General features: G+C 37.8%; 1 pseudogene; it reads right to left on the bottom strand.

The window, feature by feature from the left end:
• Nucleotides 1–541: 541 nt before the first annotated feature.
• Nucleotides 542–1019, bottom strand: LOC131599771 (SKP1-like protein 1B; annotated as a pseudogene).
• Between the last annotated feature and the right edge of the window lie 9491 nt (nt 1020–10510).

Below are 10510 nucleotides of genomic sequence, written 5' to 3'. Positions count from 1 at the left end.
ATTAGTCCTTAATAAATTTTAAAATTTACAATTTGGTCCTTCAAATTTTTAAAAATTGCAAATTAGTCCCTACCTTTTCATTTTTTAATTTGGTTCAAAAAATTAATTTTATACAAAATGACACCAAAAATCTAACAATGAATTATCTTAATACTTCATCCAAACAAAACAATTTAAAAATGAATGGATTTGAATTGAATCATTTGAATTGCTTTGAATTTTAAATTGCTTTAAAATTTCTAATTACCTCATCCAAACACACTCTTACTCTTAGTGTATTGATTGTCTTGATATTTTTTAATTTCGAGATAAAAGATGATAGGAGGTTGCTAGAGAGATTGCACTTTTCACAGGAGGTTGCTCGAGAGACGGAGCTTTTCAAATATAAAGGCAGGAGGTTGCTCAAAACTTCAATTATATTATACAATGCATTGATGAATAAAACTAAACATAACATAAATCAACAGGACTGATCCTTAACAGAGATTGTAAGATGCTAAAATATAAGTACGAATAAAACAGGAATTTAGTCTCTATGTAATCATTCAAAAGCACACTGATGTTCGGGTCGAATTTCCTCCTCTTCCTCTTCGATGTAGTCACTCTCAATGTTGAAAATCTTGCGAATCTCTTCGGGTGTCTTATGGTTCATCATGTCCGCCATAGTCTTGCATGTAAGATCTAACAGACTCTTGATGTCCAAATAATTTGCAGCCAATATGAGTTCAAACAGTGTGACTTGATCAACCTTTACAAATTCTGCATCCCAACTCCCAAGTGCTGAGACCATACTCATAATCCAGCCATTCATCATCAAAACTCGCAGCGTGCTTTTTGCAGTACTCCATGATCTTTGCCAAAATCTTGCTCGTTATATTTGGAAGAGGGATTGCAGTGTCATTAGCACAATCATTCTTGAACATTTGCTTGATGGTTTGTGATTCAAATGCCACTGCTTCGTCAATTTCAAATCTCTCACCATCACAACTCATGAGATTGATCTTCTTTAATGATGCCATAGCTTTTGATGTTGAGGCCATAATTGAATTCAGATTTCTTGGTACTTTTTTTGAAAAGACAAAACCCTAACCCACAAACCTTTTCATTCAAGCTTAATATGAAAGAAAAAATTATACTAAAACTAAATATTTCATTGTGATAATTAATTTGATTCCGGTAATAAAATGGTTATCAGAACAATTATTATTTTTTCTCTGTTTTTTTTTTTTTATGTGGAGGGCCAATGCCCAAACAAAAAACAACTACTAGGCTTATCGTCTTACAAATCCTCTACTAACACCTTACTCATCCATCTTGGACATTGGTCATACCATACACAGTCTCTCGTGTCCATGCTTTCTTGTTTTGCCAACAAATTTGCACAACGAATTACTTCTATCTAAATATGCTCAATTCGAAGTTCTTAAAAATTGCTACCTGCATGATGAATTCTTCTAAGCATACTTACACCTTGCATATGTGCCACCTTATTCTCTTGAATTGCTTCCGCTACAAACTTGTTATCAACTTGCATAACTAGCCTCCATATTCCTTTTTCTCGAGCGATCTCCAACACTTTCAACACTCCCCAAAGCTCAGCTTTGTGACTGCTACACTTGCCAATGATTTTGCTAAATCCACCCTTCCAATTGTCCCGACTATCTTTGAATAGTCCCCCACACCCTGCTTCTTTCCTTCTTTGTACTGCTCCATCTATATCAAAGCATATCAAGTTCCCTTCAGGTGGCCTTCATTGAACATGTATCTCCCTAGATTGGTTGTTGTTCACTTTGTCTTACATTATTCTATTGATGTAATAAAGTTGAACATTATCCTTTTTATCATGTACCAAATTATGTGGCATTACATAAGTTGGAATATGTTGCCTTTTATTCCTCCACTCCCATATATTGTGACAACCATATACCCAAATTTCCGCCCAGTCAGTGTTGCTGCTACTTAAATGATGTCGCATATTGATTTCTAGCCACTCATTTAGCTCTGCATTAAAGAACACATGCTTTTTGTCATTTCTGGCTAAGCTTATGACCTTTTGGCATCTGTAAACTCTATTTATTTTGTGATTAGTGGTAAGTGACAATTAAGGTCAAAATTAGTGCAAATAATGAGGAACATAAGGCTTGAATTAGTATAAATAGAGGCTAATGCATTAAGCAAAATGGAAGAGACACCTAAGGGTGACACTTAGGAAGGATCCATCACTTTCCACTAGAATTTCTTGAAAACATTGTTATTTCCTTTTAGTTCTTTAGCTTAGGCTTTGTAATTTTCAGCAGTTTGTTATAATCAAGTTTTCATCTTTAATTTATTTTGTCATTTACTTTACTTATTTCTTATTATTTACTTTCCTTGCAATATTCTTACATTTGATTATTGTTGTCCATCTAACCATGAGTGAGTAGATTTTTAGGGACTTTAGGGTTATGTGAGTTCATCATATAATAAATATCTACTAAATCTGTGTCTTTAAATTTACGAGAAGTTTATGTGTTATTTATTTCAAATATTGAGTACTATTTTTACATTTATGATGGTTGCGAAAGCAAGTAAATAGAGATGTCATTCATGTCTTGAAAGATAATGAATTAACATCTAAAAGTGAGGTTTTAAACAACTGTGTTCGAGGCGCCACTAACAAGGCGACTTGATCTCGATTGAGAAACAATCAAATAGCATTGTCACGTGACAAGGGGTAGCACTTTTGATTGATTTACTTAGTTGTGACTGAAACATGTTTAGATATGCACGCCACAAAAGTGGGTGACACGCATATTTATCTTATTTTCTATAAAAATTGCTTAGAACTTCCCGTAATTCAAAACATACACAATCGTAGGGGTGAGTCTAGATGGATGAATCATAATTCCTAGTCCTATTTTATACTAATAGTTAAAAAATTATCTTTCAATTTGCAATCAAACAAACCACTTGCGATCACCTTAGATAAGCATAGCTGAGATAGAACTTGGTAATCACACATCTTCTTGTGAGATTTAAATTTTGTATTACTTGACACAATCGTGCACTTGCAGTTCACACTCATCACTGACGCATGAAAATAATTTTGACTTATTTGAGAAAGCTTACACAAATGCTAATCCCATTTTTAATAGGTCACGCCCAAACCATGAAAATAATAGGTCTAGTTATATAAAAAAACAAACAAAATTGACTTTCTCTCTCTAAAAATGTCGCTCTAACTTCTCTCTAGGAGAGAGTTAGGGTCTCCAACAACTGTATCATGGTTTTTGATGGTTCTGAGCAAGACGAAGGCGGGTGGAGGAGAGTCTCTTACTTCAAAGGCGGTAGAGGGACGAATTTGAGATGGGATACATTTCCATGGGGAGGGGGAAATCGATTTCGGAGGGATGGGAAGGTATCGACATTGACCTCTTTCTATGTTTCAGAGTTTCCTGAGACAAATTCTGCTAGGGATTTGTTTCAACTCTTTGGGTGTGAGGGTTCGGTGGTGGAGGTTACAATTTCCCCTAAGAGGAACGGTTTAGGTAAACGTTCTGGGTTCGCCAGGTTCTCTAAGGTGGAAGACGGAAGGTTGCTCGCGGTGCGTCTCGATAATATTCTGATCTTAGGGAAGAAGATCCATTTGAATCTTCCAAGATTCGAAAGGGGTGTGGATAGGGTTGGAGGAAAATCGTTTATTTCGACAAAGAGGACTCACGTTGGAAGCGGCGGTTTGGCTGAGAAGAAGGAGGTGCGTAGGAACTTCTGTAAGGTGGTTCATAGGGGGTTTACTTCCTATGCTGCTATCGTGGAGAGTTCAGGGCCGAAGGTGTCGGAGGGGCATGAAAGCAAGGTGGCTCTTTCTTATTCCTCTAGCGAAGACCAAAAACTAAGGTTTCAGAAGGCTTTTGTGGGAAAAACGATTTTACCAGGAGCTGCTTACAATATTCAAGTTCACTTGGAAATGGAAGGTATCTTTCCCGTGAAGGTTACGCCGCTAGGTGGAAATCTTTGCTTGTTGGAAGAGTTAGAGAAAGATTATATAGAGGATTTTCTGGGGAAGAATGATTGTTGGTGGAGTCCATGGTTTAGAGAGGTTTCGAGATGGGAGGCGGATTCGGTCGACGAACAAAGAGATGTGTGGGTGAGGGTTTATGGCATTCTTGCAATAGCATGGCAAGCGGACTTTTTCGTTTCCTTGGCGGAATCTTGGGGCTCCTTTTCGTGTATTGACGAGAAGACGGCGGAAGGCAAGGTGTTAGACGTTACAAGAATTATGATTAAAGTTCCAGTGCATTTCATTTTTCCGTATTTCGCTCACGCCAATATTGACGGTCGTTCCTTCAAGCTTTCGATCAGGGAGGATGCCATAGGACAGTTTCGACTTTCTTCAGGTATCTCTAAATCTTCCTCTTCCTCTTCTGATGTAGACTCCTCGGAATCTGATAACATTAGTTGCGACTTCGACTTAGCCTGTAATTCTATTAGTTCAGAGGACATTGTTAGACAGGGTTCCTCATCTGTTAGTGGGCGTAGGAATGGTCCTATTCTTTGTCCTGTATCGCCGATGCATAATCCTCCCCCTGTCGATTCTGGTTTTACGGGTGGAGGAGGATGGTACTGGCAGCGGCATTATGTTGTGTGGTTCTGGAAAGGAGGGAAAGGCAGAGAAGGATTTCGCTAAGGGGTCGGGGGACAGAGATGCTGTTTCTTCCAGCTCGGTGTTGGAATCTCAGCGTGTTAAGGGAGGAGGGGCTGGAGGCTTTAATTCTGTTTTAGGGAATTTCGATGGGGAGTTGTGTCGAGTTCGGAAGATGACGGATTTACTAGGAGGGGGGACCGGTTAGTGGGAGGTGGATATAGGAAGGAGATTGGTTTGATAGAGGAGGAAAAAAAAGATGGAAAAAAGAAAATTAGAACGAAGTGCTTGAATGGTTTTGGAGGTTTAGGTAAGGGGTGTATGATCAAAAGGAGAAAAGGGAAGGAAGTTAAAAGTAGAAGAGGCAAGGACAATTTGAAGGTGTCATGTGAGATTAACAAAAAGGGCTCTCTTGAGAAGTTTATTCATAAAGAAGGTGGGGGTCAAAACAGTGGCTCGGATTCGTTGTTCTACGACACTCAAGGGGAGGAATCCGATATCAGAAGAAGCAACTTAAGACAATGGGAGTTTTTGAACAATGAGGATCCCGGGAAAATGTGGTCGGCTATAGTGGCTTTGGGTGTAGTGGAAGCGGAGGGTCGTAACAAACTTTTAAGTAGGATTGTGGATCTCGAAAGAGGGAAAGACATAGAAGGGAAGGCTAGGAGGGTGATCAACAATGATTCTTAATGATTATTGGCTCTTTGAATATTAGAGGGGGTATGAATGTTCTCAAGAGAAGGAGAATTTCATCTATGATTATGAAGGGTAAGGCGGATATTTTTTTACTTCAAGAAACAAAAGTTGTGTGTATGGATGAGGTGATGGCTAAAAGCTTTTGGAGGGGTACGGAGGTGGGATATTCTTTTTCCAATGCAGTGGGGAGATCGGGGGGGGGGGGGTATTCTAACTATTTGGAATAAGGATAACATCGAGGTCAAGAATAGCTTCAAAGGGGATGGTTTTTTGGGTATCAAGGTGAGGTGGAAAAATCATTTATACTACGTGGTGAATGTTTATTCCTCTTGCGAGCTTAGAGAAAAGAGGGTGTTGTGGGATGATCTTTTAGTTTTGATGGAGAAATTCAAAGACGGGGATTGGATTTTGGGTGGAGATTTTAATGCTATTAAAAATGGTGGAGAAAGAAGAGGTAGGGCGGTCTCGGAGAATCAAAGGGAGATGAATTTGTTTGCGGAATTCATTGACAAGACTCTTTTGGTGGACATACCTTGTAAAGGGAAGAAATTCTCTTGGTTTTGTGGTGATGGCAAGTCGAAAAGTATAATTGATCGGTTCCTTTTATCTAGTAATGTGGTGAATAGATGGGAGGTGATTGGTCAATTCATTGGTGATCGGGATGTTTCGGATCATTGCCCTATTTGGGTGAAGTCGGACTCGGTTAATTGGGGGCCCAAACCATTTAGATTCAATAATGAGTGGTTTGCTTTTGAGTCCTTTATTCCTTTTGTGGAGGGAGAGTGGAAGGGAATGAAGATAGAGGGAAGAGGTGATTTTGTTTTAAAAGAAAAGCTTCGGCTCTTAAAAGACAAACTTAAATGGTGGAATAAGGAGGTGTTTGGGAGGATTGAGTTGGAAATGGAGGATGGGGTCCGGGAGATGAACTTAGCCGAGGAGAAGTTGTGGGAGGATGATCAAGCTAATTTTGACGAGAACATGCTCTTGAGAAGGGAAGCTTGTGGTAGATTTTGGAAGAATTTAAGGTTAAAGGAAAACATGCTTCTTCAAAAATCTAGAGTGAATTGGCTTAAAGAGGGAGACTCTAATAGCGGATTTTTTCATAAAGTTATGAAACAAAGGAGAAGGATCAATCATTTAGGGCCTTTAAACCACATGGGGGGGGGACGGTTGAGTCGGTGGAGGAGGTGAGGGATGTGGCTTTCAATCATTTTAGTAACAAGTTTTATGAAGATGAGATTGTGAGACCGACTTTGGACGGTATTCATTTTAGATTTATTAGTGGAGTAGAAGCTTAGGAGATAGAAAAACCTTTTCTTGAAAGTGAGATTAAAGAGGCGGTGTGGAGTTGTGGCAGGGAGAAAAGTCCGGGTCCGGACGGGTACTCTTTTTTATTCATTAAGAAGTGTTGGCATTTTATCAAAGTGGATTTCGTTAACTTCTTCAATTCTTTTTTTGAAGGAAATTCCCTTTCTAAGGCGGTGTCTTCTTCTTTCCTTACCCTTATTCCCAAGTGCAAAAACCCTTTGAGTTTGGACGATTATAGACCCATTTGTTTAGCGGGATGCTTATATAAGGCGGTGGCAAAGCTTTTGGCGGGTAGATTAAAGGGGGTGCTTAACTCGATCATTTCTAATTCTTAAAGTGCCTTTGTTCCTGGAAGACAATTGTTGGATGGTGTTCTAGTGGTGAATGAGGTGGTTGATTATGCTAGAAAAGAAGGAAAAAATTGCCTTCTTTTCAAAGTTGATTTTAAGAAGGCTTACGACAAGGTTAATTGGAGTTTTTTGAGGTATATGCTTAAAAGGATGGGGTTCGGTGCTAAGTGGATGAAATGGATGGAGTTGTTGATTTTCAATAGAAAGATGTCGGTGCTCGTGAACGGGAGTCTTACGAAGGAGTTCTTTGTTCATAAGTGTAGCAACCTGCCTAAAAATTATAACTTAGAGTCGCCACCTATTCTAAAGGGCGAATAGGAAACCCTACGCAGTATAGAGATCAGGGTAAGATACTATATTCAGGTCGAGGGAAGGTGTTAGGCACCCTCAACCCTTTCCTAAAGGTTAACATTGCAAAGATAAGGGTTATGGCAAAAATATTCAGGTTTAATAGCTAAAGAATTGAATAGGGGAAAAATTGAGATTTTAGGGAGGGGGACTCGCCTTGTTGCCAAGTGCCTACGTACCTCCTTAGGGAGGATCAGAGTCAACGTAGTTCGGGGAAGGGTTGTACGCCCTTAGAGTTTGATTTGAATGGTTTGAAGTTGATTTGAAATTGTTTTTGAAATGCGAAGTTCGAAGGTATTTTGAATTACCTTATCGTAGTTTGAACATCGCAGAATTGAAGAGATGAAAATCCGTGGTTTGTGATTTGATGTATTTTAAGTGTTTTGGGCGTACAACCCTGATTTGATATGGCACTATTAACCGCAATGATCAATAGATTCGATCACCATGGTTAACAGATTAGTAAGGGATTGCTGGCAATTCTAATCGATTGATTCGATTATCACTTTTAGCAAATTAAAGTATTTTAATTATTAATTTATTAATTTATCGTTACCCCTCATAATCGATAGATTCGATTACAAATAATAACGAGTTGATAAGGGGAAATATGCTAATCATCATAACCAATAAGATGGTTAAAACCATTTAGCAAAATAATTATTATTTTAATTTATAGGATTTGATTAATTAAATTAATCGATTATTAACCATCGCGACCAATAGATTTAGTCGGAACGAATAATAAATTAAATCCTAATATTTCGGCCAAGTGGCCAATGGGATTGGGCGAACCCTAATACTTACACCTTTATAGGGATTTTTGTGATTTATAATGGTTAAAAATAATTAAATAAATTAAATCGACATAATCGAAATAATCGAGAAAAATCCTACCCTAGTCATTAACCTAATCCTAATTTAATTTTTAATCCTAATTAAATAAAATAACTAAATAATTACAATTACTTAATATCTAATCTAAATAAATAAATAATAGAATAAAAAAAAAATAATATAGAAAACCTGGCTATCATCCAGTGTAACAGCCCTGTGAAAGTCCATGGTAGAGGTGAACCTCTTGAGCGTTGGATCTCCCACTGACTGGATCTAAAGGCTACTGGTGGAGGTTGTACGGTGGTCTTCAGGTGAATGATACGCCTAGGATCTGCAGACTTTGTTAATGCAAAATAAAGAAAAATAACATGTTGCCTGCGGGGATCGAACCCCCGTTTGGACTGTGATAAACATATGCCTTTACCATCCGCTCCACGTTCACTTGGTGTTAACAAATAGAACCACATCGCACATAAACGTTCAAACGACGTGAATGCTGTTTTTTAAAAAAATCAGCACGCACAGTATCATCTCCTTCATGTTTTTTTCTGAAAAATAGAAGACCTTTGGCAACGGTTTATGTATGTTGCCATAACCCCTGTAATTTTGAATCTCACAAAAGACAACAAATAAATACATTCCAAAGACATGAATCGATTGTAAATTATCATCCGAACACGATGGTACCATTAATTCGGGCTAATTTCACCTCTATGGAAAAATCCCAATTTAGAGCTTTTAATCCCTAACAATGGTGTTCTTCAGAAGCTGCACTTAAAATCAAATTAAAGTGTCCGGAAACAATCTACACGTCCCTGTGAACTAAAATCCGGTATCAAATCATATTCATAATGCTTAAATTGTAACAATTGAAATAGCAAAAAAAAGTCTAAACCGAGGCAACGGTGAACGCGATTCCAGGTGTTCTGGACGACGGGGATTATGGCAACACATTCAGAGTCCTTCGGTGAACCTGTTTATATGCCTTGTGTGGTCTCAATCGAGTCAATGCTTCATCCCCATCTCCCCTTCTGTTTACGGTTTTTTACAGACTTTTCACAAGGTCTTAATGTAAAAAATTCGCCCCCTGCCGCGGCCAATCCCCCTCCTTACAGCATCCTCTCTCCTTTTTTATATTCCTATATTTTAGTTAGTTTTTGTTTTCTTAACCTAATGGGCCTTACCAAGACTAAACCTATTAATCCTAGAGATAATCCTATAATAATAATAATTAGTAATAATAATATTTACTAATAATACTAACTAATGTTAATTACTAATAATGATAATAATAATAATATAAACTAATGATAATTAATAAAACCTAAAAATAAAAACCTAATAAAAATAATAATAATATTAATAAAAGCTAGTTAAAAAAAATCCTAATATTAACAACAATTAACAATGTTAAATACAAATAGTTAGTCATGTTAAAATAAATAATAATCAAAATGTTAGTAAAACCCTGAAATACCTCCAAAAATGATAAAACCCTTGTGTTAATTGTGCTCAAGCGCTTGGGTCCCAAAATACCTGTTATCCATACCTCTATTCCAATTTATAGGAGAATGCTGCTTTGAATAGTCCCTTGAACCTTGAATTATTGAGGATGAAATGCGGAGGGCAAATTTTGGGGTATGACAGCTGCCCCTGTTCAATCTTCTTAAACCTGAAGAATCAGATAGGCACGTCTGCCTATCGTGATCTAAAGGTAGAAGATGATTGGACACTGAAATGCCCTAAAATTTGCATTTGTCGAGAAGGACTTCTGAGGGAGATGGGCTTACAGATGCCACCCAGGGAAAATGTTCCTCCTTCTTCCTTCTCTCCTTTTTTTGTGGAGCAAATGCTCTCTTCTTTTTTCCTCTTTTTTTTGTAGGAGCTACGCATTCAGATCGTAGCGTGGCCTGAAAAGGCAGTTTTGACTTTATGCAATGCTTATGATGCATGCGATGTATGATGCAGCGAGCTTCTCAAATAAATGAGAGCGAATTATGCATATGCATTATGTATGAAATGAGATATGTTAGTTGAATGATGCATGATTGTCAGTTAAAGTATGTTAGTAGCTCTGAAAAGAAAAATGACACCTTTGATCGTTATTGATGATGTATTGGAGAATATCACTGCCGAGGGACTCACGTGATAAACTCCATTGAAGAACTTTTAGTAAACCCTTTGAAAACCTGGTTGTAAAACCCTTTGTGGAACTCCTTTGTTTTTGCGAAGTAGATCACTGCCGAGGGACTAACGTGATAAACCCAGTTGAGGAATCGTTTGAAAGATCTTGTATGCCTGGAAAAGCTCCTAGAAAGGATGGAATACGTCCTGAAGAAGACTTCCTGGA

This window comes from Vicia villosa, linkage group LG4 (genome assembly GCF_029867415.1).
Source record: "Vicia villosa cultivar HV-30 ecotype Madison, WI linkage group LG4, Vvil1.0, whole genome shotgun sequence".
NCBI lineage: Eukaryota > Viridiplantae > Streptophyta > Magnoliopsida > Fabales > Fabaceae > Vicia > Vicia villosa.
This window is presented reverse-complemented; position numbering and strand designations above follow the sequence as displayed.